We start from the raw sequence: 10,360 nt of genomic DNA on the forward strand, positions 1-10,360 counted from the left end.
ACCCTCAGAGGGGGCGCATCATGTGGGGCTGGGCCTCAGTGGTGGCAGCCTCTCCCCAAGTGAGGAGGCCAGCAGCAGTGGCCATGGAAGAGGCCGGGGAGAGGCAACAGGGTGGTCCCTTGCCACCTTCGCTCGGGAGAAGCACCGGCTCATCCTCCTCCCTCAGCTCAGTGGTGGCAGAACTGGCGGGAGAAACAGGGACATTCCAGGGTCAAAGCAGAAGCCAGGGTGGCTTTCGTAATTCCAGGAGTGTCCCTGGAAAATTGGGACTCTTGGAAGATAAGATGATACCCTGTCAGCTGCCTTTAACCACAGTCATTTAAAAAAAAACCCATAGACTAATAGTAAGCATGTTAGTGATTAAGGCTGCAAAAATAGTCAGCTGATGGGAGGGAGCGTATACAAAAAAACAAGAGGTCAACATGGGGAATTGCTAATGCTGAGGCATTCTTCTTTAGATCCGCTTCTGTAGATTTACTTCTCGTTTCAGAATAAGGTGCTTGTGCTTTACTTCTGCTTTTATTCTTGGATACCAATGAAGTAAATCAATGTGGGTGTGTGCATTAAATAAGATTTAAGTTGGAAAGATTTGTGCCTATTATTTCTGCTTGGACACTCAACTGCCCCCTCATGGGCTAGTCAAGGGTTCAGCTCGATTCACCCCAGAAGGATGGGGCTGATTGTAGAGGAGAGGAAGGCAACCTCATGCTACAGGTGGACTGGAGGAAGCCAGTCCAGGGCATTGAGTCTGGACTTAGGGGGGTCAAAGGCCCTGTTTGGGGAGGAGGGATCAAGGGAGGGTGCCTTCAAGGGATCCTTCCCCCAACATTGCCCCGGTCTGCCACTTCACCCGCAGAGGGGCAATGTGGGTGGGACCCATGGACGACTGATGTTCAGGTGATGCTCAGGCAGGTGCAGCCCCAGGAGGAACCCAGGGCTACAGATGTGTTTGACGTGTCAGTGGTCAATGCATCAATGCATCTTGCACTGCACATTGTTTGCTGCAGTGAGTTGTGTTCTTCTTCCTTGCACAAACTGAGTGATTTAGTGCTGTTACGGAAAAATTCTGGGTGCAGGTTTACTCCGCTGCCCAGCTGGTCAGGGTGCCAATCCCTGCGTGTCTCTCCTGGTCAGCAAAAGAAGAAATCCCCAACCAAGTAAAGAAGCAAATCAGTGGTCAGTAGACCTGATCTTTATTGTTGCAACAAGGTTCTCACACACATGGAGTAGGAACCCTGAGCATGGGGTTTTGTGGAGTTTTAAGACTTTTAAGACCTTCCCCCTTCCCATAATACATTTCCAGATACATCCCCAACGTGTCATAGAATCATAGAATCATAGAGTTGAAATAGACCACAAGGGCCATCGAGTCCAACCCCCTGCCAAGCAGGAAACACCATCAGAGCACTCCTGACATATGGTTGTCAAGCCTCTGCTTAAAGACCTCCAAAGTAGGAGACTCCACCACACTCCTTGGCAGCAAATTCCACTGTCGAACAGCTCTTACTGTCAGGAAGTTCTTCCTAATGTTTAGGTGGAATCTTCTTTCTTGTAGTTTGAATCCATTGCTCCGTGTCCGCTTCTCTGGAGCAGCAGAAAACAACCTTTCTCCCTCCTCTATGTGACATCCTTTTATATATTTGAACATGGCTATCATATCACCCCTTAACCTCCTCTTCTCCAGGCTAAACATGCCCAGCTCCCTTAGCCGTACCTCATAAGGCATCGTTTCCAGAACTTTGACCATTTTGGTTGCCCTCCTCTGGACACGTTCCAGTTTGTCAGTGTCCTTCTTGAACTGTGGTGCCCAGAACTGGACACAGTACTCCAGGTGAGGTCTGACCAGAGCAGAATACAGTGGCAGTATTACTTCCCTTGATCTAGATGCTATACTCCTATTGATGCAGCCCAGAATTGCATTGGCTTTTTTAGCTGCCGCGTCACACTGTTGACCCATGTCAAGTTTGTGGTCAACCAAGACTCCTAGATCCTTTTCACATGTACTGCTCTCAAGCCAGGTGTCCCCCATCTTGTATTTGTGCCTCTCATTTTTTTTGCCCAAGTGCAATACTTTACATTTCTCCCTGTTAAAGTTCATCTTGTTTATTTTGGCCCAGTTCTCTAATCTGTCAAGGTCGTTCTGAAATGTGATCCTGTCCTCTGGGGTGTTAGCCACCCCTCCCAGTTTGGTGTCGTCTGCAAATTTGATCAGGATGCCCTTGAGTCCATCATCCAAGTCATTGATAAAGATGTTGAATAAGACCGGGCCCAAGACAGAACCCTGTGGCACCCCACTAGTCACTCTTCTCCAGGATGCAGAGGAACCATTGATGAGCACCCTTTGAGTTCGGTCAGTCAGCCAGTTACAAATCCACTGAGTGGTAGCATAGTCAAGACCGCATTTTACCAGCTTCTTTACAAGAATATCATGGGGCACCTTGTCGAATGCCTTGCTGAAATCAAGGTAGGCTACGTCCACTGCGTTCCCTTCATCTACCAGAAGTCACCAAGAAGGAGGGGATCTTGCGTGGTAACATGAGTCCATCATTCATCCCCATATCAGATTCAGACACCTTCTAAGTACCCACCATCAAGAGAAGAATTAAACTATATACACCTATCCTTGCCCTCAGGGCTTTCCTGAAGATGGGCTTTGTGAACACCTGGCTTCAGCAAACTCCATCAAAGGCTATCTGTGTGGTCCATTGTTATCTTTTCCTCACTCTCTGGGGAGGAATGTGACTGTATGCCTCAGGGATTATGGAGGCAGGGAAAGCCCTGGATACCCCTCTTCCAGAGAAGTCATTAGCCACTGGAACCAAGGAAATGGGTCAAACTGTTGAATTTTGGCGATTATTTGCTGCTGTATTGGATAGTCGCAGGAAACAGTATGATACCTGGTATCCACTTATTGCTACAGTTTTATAGACTACTTTTTAGAGGTTGTGGTGGGGACTTGGGATTTTGGGGGAGTCGTTTAACTCCCCCACCCCCACCCCGTTCCTGGTTTTAACAGTTCTAGGTACTTTACAAATTCTTAAAGTTTCGTTTTGAAGTTTCTTGTTTAAGTTTCGTTTCCACAAAGCCTCTCCCTCTCTGCCTCCAAGTTTCTCAAACAAGTCGTGGTCAAGGCAGTCTCACAGTCTGGGCACTCAGCCCAAGACCTCATAATCAGCAAAGGCAGGGCAGGAAACTGCAGCTGTGGGACAAAGGGGAAGCCCTCCGCCTTCCATTCCCTGACTTGCAGTGGTAAACATGAAGAAAAACACATACCATGTGTCATGGTTTCTTCGTGAAATGGCTGCAGCAACCCAGTAGAAGAGAGGCAAAGGAAAAATGGACTTGTCTGAAACTCCTCATGAATGTGAGCACTGTCTGCATGGAATGGCAGCAGTGGGGAATATCTTGGGGCCTCAAAATTTGGTGTCCCTTGCCCTCCATTCTATAAAATAGTTGTGGTGGCCTCTGCTGCACCCCCAAGGCTCCATGCCCCCCTAAATCTGCCCCTGATGTCCGGCAGGAGTTCAAATTCTCACAGGCCCCGAATATAAAGATGAGAAGGGTAAAAATAATAATCTTGGTTACCAATCCCCAGGAGTTTGTAGGAGCTGAAGGTGGTGGGGCTATGAGGAAAAACCAGCTCATTTGGACTTGCCTAGGCAGGATGCACGCTGTCCCAACATTCATTAAGAGCTTATGCTCCAAGGTATAATTCAACCCATGTCATCCGTAAGAAGCTTTTCAACAAATGCCAAGACTGCTGTGTGCTTGTTTTAGAAATACAGTGGTACCTCGGGTTAAGAACTTATTTCATTCTGGAGGTCCGTTCTTAACCTGAAATTGTTCTTTTTTAAAAATAACTTTTTTATTCAAAATTAAAACAAAACTTATTATCCAGAAACATATCATCCTTATTTCCCCCCCATTTTTCCTCCCTCCCCACCCTCCCCCACAGAACCCACCCACCCCACCCCCCAACTTCCCTCAGTTCCAATCCTTGATTTCCCTAAAAATGCTGTTTTCTGCATGTTACACAGTTGTATAGATCCTCAAACTATTTAGCTGATTATTATCAATAAAAAAGTTTGTGAATGTTTATTCAAAACCAGCCAAGAAATCCAGTTCGCTTTGTTGCATCTTCAAATACTTTGTAAAGGGTTCCCATTCATCTTTAAAGTCACAGTTATCCTTGTCCCGTAGCTTATATGTCAATTTTGCCAGTTCTGCATAGTCCATCAATTTTTCTTGCCATGATTCTTTAGTTGGGGTTTCTTCAGTCTTCCATCCTTGTGCTATTAAAACTCTCGCGGTCGTTGTCGCATACATGAAGATGTTTTTCAGCTTTTTGGGCAGATCTTTCCCTACAATCCCTAATAAAAATGCTTCAAGTTTTTAAATAAATGTTAAATGGAACATTTTCTTCAATTCGTTGTATATCATTTCCCAATTTTTAAAATTACTTTACAATCCCACCACATATAATAAAATGTCCCCTCCTTTTCCTTACACTTCCAACATATATTTGAACTAGTTTTGTACATTTTCCCTAACTGCACTGGTGTTGTGTACCATCTGTACATCATCTTCATGTAATTCTCCTTCAATAGGGAACAATCTGTAAATTTTAAATCAGTTTTCCATAATTTTTCCCAATCTTCCATCATAAAGTTGTGACCTACATCTTGTTTTTTTTTATAAGATATTTATTAAAGTTTTCAAAATATTACAAAAAGAAAAACAAACAAATAAAGTAGAGTCCGAAGGGAATAGAAAAGAATAAAAATGGTTAACAGAGTAAAAAGAAAAAGAAAAAAGCAACCCCCTTCCCACCGTGTAAAAAAGAAGAAAAAGAAAAGAGAAAAGAAAAAAAATTCAAAAAATTCAAAATAAGAAAACAAAAAAATGACAAAAATACAAAAAACCCTAACCTTTAAAAACATTTAAAAACAAATTCATTGTTTTCAGACCCTTAACTATCATAGCCTTCTTTCTTTGACTTCCTCATCCTCCCTTCCTTTGTATCCTAGTTATTAATTATCCCAGCAAATCCTTTCCTTTCCATGTTTCATAAAATTCTGTCATTACATTACCCTAGACCAGGGGCCTGCAACCCATGGCTCCTGAGCCGCATGTGGCTCTTTTACACCTTTGCCACGGCTCCGGGGCGGATACTAGCGAGGGGAGGAGGCGCATTGTGCGCCCCGACACTCCCCACTGTGGCGGGCGCTGTACTGGCTGTGTCGTCGCATGGGGGCGGTGCATGCGTTAGTCACGCACCATCCCAACGTCACCTTCTAGGTTTTGCTGCTCCCAGGTTTTTTTTTCTTCGGAAACGAGTCCAAGTGGCTCTTTTTCTCTTAAAGGTTGCAGACCCCTGCCCTAGACTCTTTTGCTCTTATCTTTCTATAATAGCATAAACCTTAAAATTTTGCCTTCCTTTTAGGCATTGTCGGCCAGAAGGTGTTAAAGAAGGACAGAACTTTCTTTATGTACGCAACAACAGCAGCAAGAATACTTATTGCAAACTATTGGAAGACACAAGATTTGCCCACACTGGAAGAATGGCAGACGCAACTGGTAGATTACATGGAGCTGGCCGAAATGACTGGCAGAATCCGAGACTTGGGAGAAGAGACAGTGGAAGAGGACTGGAAAAAGTTTAAAGACTATTTACAAAAACATTATAAGTTGTATGAATGTTAAGAAAGTGCACGAAAGGAAATAACATGGCATCAGCAATTTAGTTGAAAGATATATGAGAATAAGTGGAATTTAATGATAAAGATGAAATTTGAAGTAAGGTTATGTCTAATTCAAATAGTTAAGCATTTGATAAAAATATTTAAAGTCCGAGGCATAACAAATGAAAACTAGAAAATAAGAATTGAAATAAGGTAATAAATTGCTGGGTATAACTTTATTACGGAGAACGCAGGAAAGGGAGATGTGAGGAAGTCCAGATAGTTATGAAAAAATGAGGTATGAACAGTCATGATTTTTTTTTATTTTATGTTTATGTTTTTGTCTTCTTATGCTTCCTTTGTTTGTTACTCTTTGTTGAAGGTATTGTATATGTTTGGTGTTTTTCTTTTGTTTAAAACTTGCAATAAAATATTTATAAAAAATAAAAAAATTAAAACTTAAGTCTTAACCTTACCAGCTTCTTATAATCATAATATTCTTTCATAATTCTTTAAGCATCTTTGCTAAAGCCAGGTAATTTCTTCCAACGTTTTCCTATCATTCATCAACTTTACAAAACATTCTAGTAATAAGAAAAAAAAGAAAGGTACAAACAAATCCAATTATTTTTTCCCCAACGTCCCTTCCTCCTGGTTCCGGGTTTTGTCAGTCCTTATTCCCATCAGGCTAGCCCATTAACCTGGTAACCTTATGTCCGAGGCCCTCAAGTCACTTCCATGGCCCTTCAGCAGCTCTTCTTCATATTTGTAGCTGTAATTTCCCTTATCTCCTGCTCGTGGTAACTCCAGCTTGACAATGTCTCTTGCTCGTGGTAGCTCCAACTTGACAATATTTTTAACCCTTCTCAACAGATCAGACCCTTTTCCGTATTCATTGCTGCATTCCATGTAGAATTTAAAAGCATGTTTCAAGGGCCCTCCAAAATTGAGAGACCCCTAGTCCCAAACATTTCGCAGCCCATTACCATATTTAAAAAGTCCAGACATCCCAACATAGGGGGGTCAATCCAGCCCCCCATTTCCAAACCACACCAAACTTTTCCTTTCCAAATCTGGCTTTTTCCAAATTCATTTGTCCAATCCAAAAGATCATACTCCTGTTGGGTCTGTTCTGTCAAAACACACTCCTGATTTAATGCCACAACCTCCTGTTCTGTCAAAACACACTCCTGGTTTGAATCCTGAGTGGGCTCCACATATTTTCCCACTGTCTGGTCAAAATGTTCCACTGCCTGTTGAAGATTTCTAGTCGAAGTCACCATCCAGTTCACCTTTTCATGTAATTCTTCCAGTAGAGCATTTGTTTTGTAAAAAGCACACAACAAGGCTTCTGAATGCATTGTCCTGCAAGGTCTCGTACTTGTTCCCACGGTTATTCTGTAACAGCTGTCTGTTCCCTGGCGTTAGTTACAATTTCCCAAACTTCCCCTAGTGGGAAGACTTATGTTTATTCTTGCTACAGAGTTTCCTTTTTTGAGATACTTTGTCCGTATATATTCCTTTAAAATGCGAAAGGAAGCAGTGGAATCGCAAAATTTCTCTTCTTTTAACTATCTGTCAAAAAGCAGTTGTCTTTGGTCAATGAGCTTCCACGTCAGTCCTGACACCCCGCTCCAGAATCAGGACGGAGGAAAATTACTTCCCTTTAAAATCACTTCAAACAGTCAAAAAAAAGATTCACAATTTAAAATGTTGAAATCCAATCTTTTAAAGACGATTTTCAAAGCTCTAGTTTAAATTGCCTTTGCTTTGTTCTGTTTACAAAAGAACGGAAGGGTGACTTCCTGTTTAGCCCTTTCTGTTCCGTACCAAATTCAAGTTAAATTTTTAAAAGTCCGATTCTGTCCTACTCTCAAATCTTTGTTTGATATCCAATTGTTCAAATTCTAGGTACTCACAGGTGCTTATTTTAAAGTCCAAATTGTCCCAGGAAAAAGGCAGCGCTCTCTGGCAACAGCTATGCGGCTTCGCTCCACGGAAATAGCGATTGACTCACAGCACCGCGCCGCTTCCCCCTCCTCACTTTGGAGCCCGTTGGTGGGTTCCTTAGTGGATTGGGGGGGCGCTAGAGGTGCCCGCCGAGTCCCACGGTCACAGGCTTCATCCGCCTGTGATTTTAAAAGGGTCCCCACTGCACCATAGCGGAGAAGACCCTGTTTACCGCGGAGCCAGTCCCTCCAGTTCAGAGGGAGTCCGCCATTGCGGGTGGTGCCACCCCGGAAGTCCATAATGTTGTGACCTACATCTGCATACAGCATACTATTAGAATGGGAGACAAAAGATGAAGAGGTAAAATCAGTTATGATTAAATGGGCACAAGATGTAGATCACAACATTATGACCTACATCTTGTGCCCATTTAATCATAACTGATTTTACCTCTTCATCTTTTGTCTCCCATTCTAATAGTATGCTGTATGCAGCCTTCAGTAATTTCACTTTCACTTCAATAACTTCCGTTTGAAACCTAGATCTTGTATAACTAAATCCTTTATTGCTGTCTTCTTTATGCGTTTCATATAGTTGTTGATGCAACCAACTCTGAAAGCGGTCTTTGATCTCATCATAATCTCTTAATTTCCATTTTCCATCATGTTCCTTTAATAAATCTAATGGGGCCTCCCACTGCCTTCGCACCGCCAGCGCACGATTTCCATTCTCATCCTGAGGTAAAGTTCTCAACCCGAAGTACCGTATTTTTCGACCTATAGGACGCACCGGCCCATAGGACGCACCTAGTTTTTTTGGGGGGGAATCAAGGGGGAAATTTTTATTTTCCCCCCCCCAGGTTTGTGCAGCCATCCCTAAGCTAGAAGAGGGAGACGGAGCGCTCCGTCTCCCTCTTCTGCCTTCAGGGACAGCTTGCCCCGCTGTCCCCCGAGTTTGTGGGGCTGACGGGGGGAGAAGCAAGCTTGCTTCTCCGCCCCCCAGCCTCCAGATCAGGTCGGGGAATAGCGGGGTGGCAGTGCTCCACTGTCCCCCTATCCCCTGAGGTTGTGGGGCTGGCGGGGGGAGAAGCAAGCTTGCTTCTCCCCCCCCCCAGCCTCCAGATCAGGTCGGGGAATAGCGGGGTGGCGGCACTCTGCCACCCCCCTATCCCCCGAGCTTGTGGGGCTGGTGGGGGGAGAAGCAAGCTTGCTTCTCCCCCCCCCAGCCTCCAGATCAGGTCGGGGAATAGCGGGGTGGCGGCGCTCTGCCACCCCCTATCCCCCGAGCTTGTGGGGCTGGCGATGGGGAGAAGCAAGCTTGCTTCTCTCCCCCCCCCCGCCAACCTCCAGATCAGGTCGGGGAATAGCGGGGTGGTGGCGCACCGCCACCCCCCTATCCCATGAGCTTGTGGGGCTGGCGGGGGGAAGAACCAAGCTTGCTTCTCCCCCCCCCCCGCCAGCCTCCAGATCAGGTCGGGGAATAGCGGGGTGGTGGCGCTCCGCTGTCCCCCGAGCTTGTGGGGCTGGCGGGGGGGAGAGAAGCAAGCTTGCTTCTCCCCCCCCCGTCAGCCTCCAGATCAGGTCGGGGAATAGCGGGGTGGCGGTGCTCTGCCACCCCCTATCCCGCGAGCTTGTGGGGCTGGCGATGGGGAGAAGCATGCTTGCTTCTCCCCCGCCAGCCTCCAGATCAGGTCGGGGAATAGCGGGGTGGCGGCGCTCCGCTGTCCCCCGAGCTTGTGGGGCTGGCGGGGGGAGAGAAGCAAGCTTGCTTCTCCCCCCCGCCAGCCTCCAGATCAGGTCAGGGAATGGCGGGGTGGCGGCGCTCCGCCATCCCCCTATCCCCCGAGCTTGTGCGGCTGGCGGGGGGGAGAACCAAGCTTGCTTCTTCCCCCCCCCCCACCAGCCTCCAGATCAGGTCGGGGAATAGCGGGGTGGTGGCGCTCCGCTATCCCCTGAACTTGTGGGGCTGGTGGGGGGAGAGAAGCAACCTTGCTTCTCCCCCCCCCGCCAGCCTCCAGATCAGGTCGGGGAATAGCGGGGTGGCAGCGCTCCGCCACCACGCTATCCCCCGAGCTTATGGGGCTGCAGGCTGCTGCCCACAAGCCTTGCGAGCCCGCGGGACATCCCTCCGGGCTTGCAAGACTTGCGGATAGCTTCCTGAAGCCTGGAGAGCGAGAGGGGTCGGTGTGCACCGACCCGTCTCGCTCTCCAGGCTTCAGCGAAAGCCTGCATTCGCCCCATAGGATGCACACACATTTCCCCTTCATTTTTGGAGGGGAGAAAGTGCGTCCTATAGGGCGAAAAATACGGTACTACTTCCTGGTTAGCGGAGTTTGTAACCTGAAGTGTTTGTAACCCGAGGTACCACTGTAAAGAGAAGCAGAAGGTTGGGCAGTGCTGCATTATAAATGCAATAAAGGACATATTTACATTTTATTGCATTGTTTCCTGTAGAGGAGAAGTGGGGATCATCCCTCATGATTGGCCAGTCTGGCTTCAGAATTATGCTTTGTGTGGGAAGGGAATCTCAGTACGCAACTATAGATTAAGAAAGGAGATAATCTCTTCCCCCAAGTAATTAGGAGGGGGTGCCAACTACTTGCTCTTCCATTCTTTTGAAGGCACTTCTATTTCTCTTGGTCCTCTCAATCCTTCATTTCCCCAATTTTCCTGTTTTCCTTCCTTCCTTCCTTCCTTCCTTCCTTCCTTCCTGTTATCCCCCCCCCCTCA

General features: G+C 46.3%; 1 long non-coding RNA gene across 1 annotated transcript; it reads right to left on the reverse strand.

Annotated features, from left to right (window-relative positions):
- Positions 1-4,066: 4,066 nt before the first annotated feature.
- On the reverse strand, positions 4,067-8,388 carry LOC310702172. The gene is made up of 2 exons (XR_014523320.1): positions 8,045-8,388; positions 4,067-4,675 (listed from the first exon to the last, which is right to left on the reverse strand). It is a non-coding gene; the product is annotated as an uncharacterized lncRNA (long non-coding RNA).
- Positions 8,389-10,360: the final 1,972 nt, after the last annotated feature.

The sequence above is a fragment of the Podarcis liolepis genome (genome assembly GCF_965112155.1).
Source record: "Podarcis liolepis genome assembly, chromosome: 2".
In the NCBI taxonomy this organism is placed as follows: domain Eukaryota; kingdom Metazoa; phylum Chordata; class Lepidosauria; order Squamata; family Lacertidae; genus Podarcis; species Podarcis liolepis.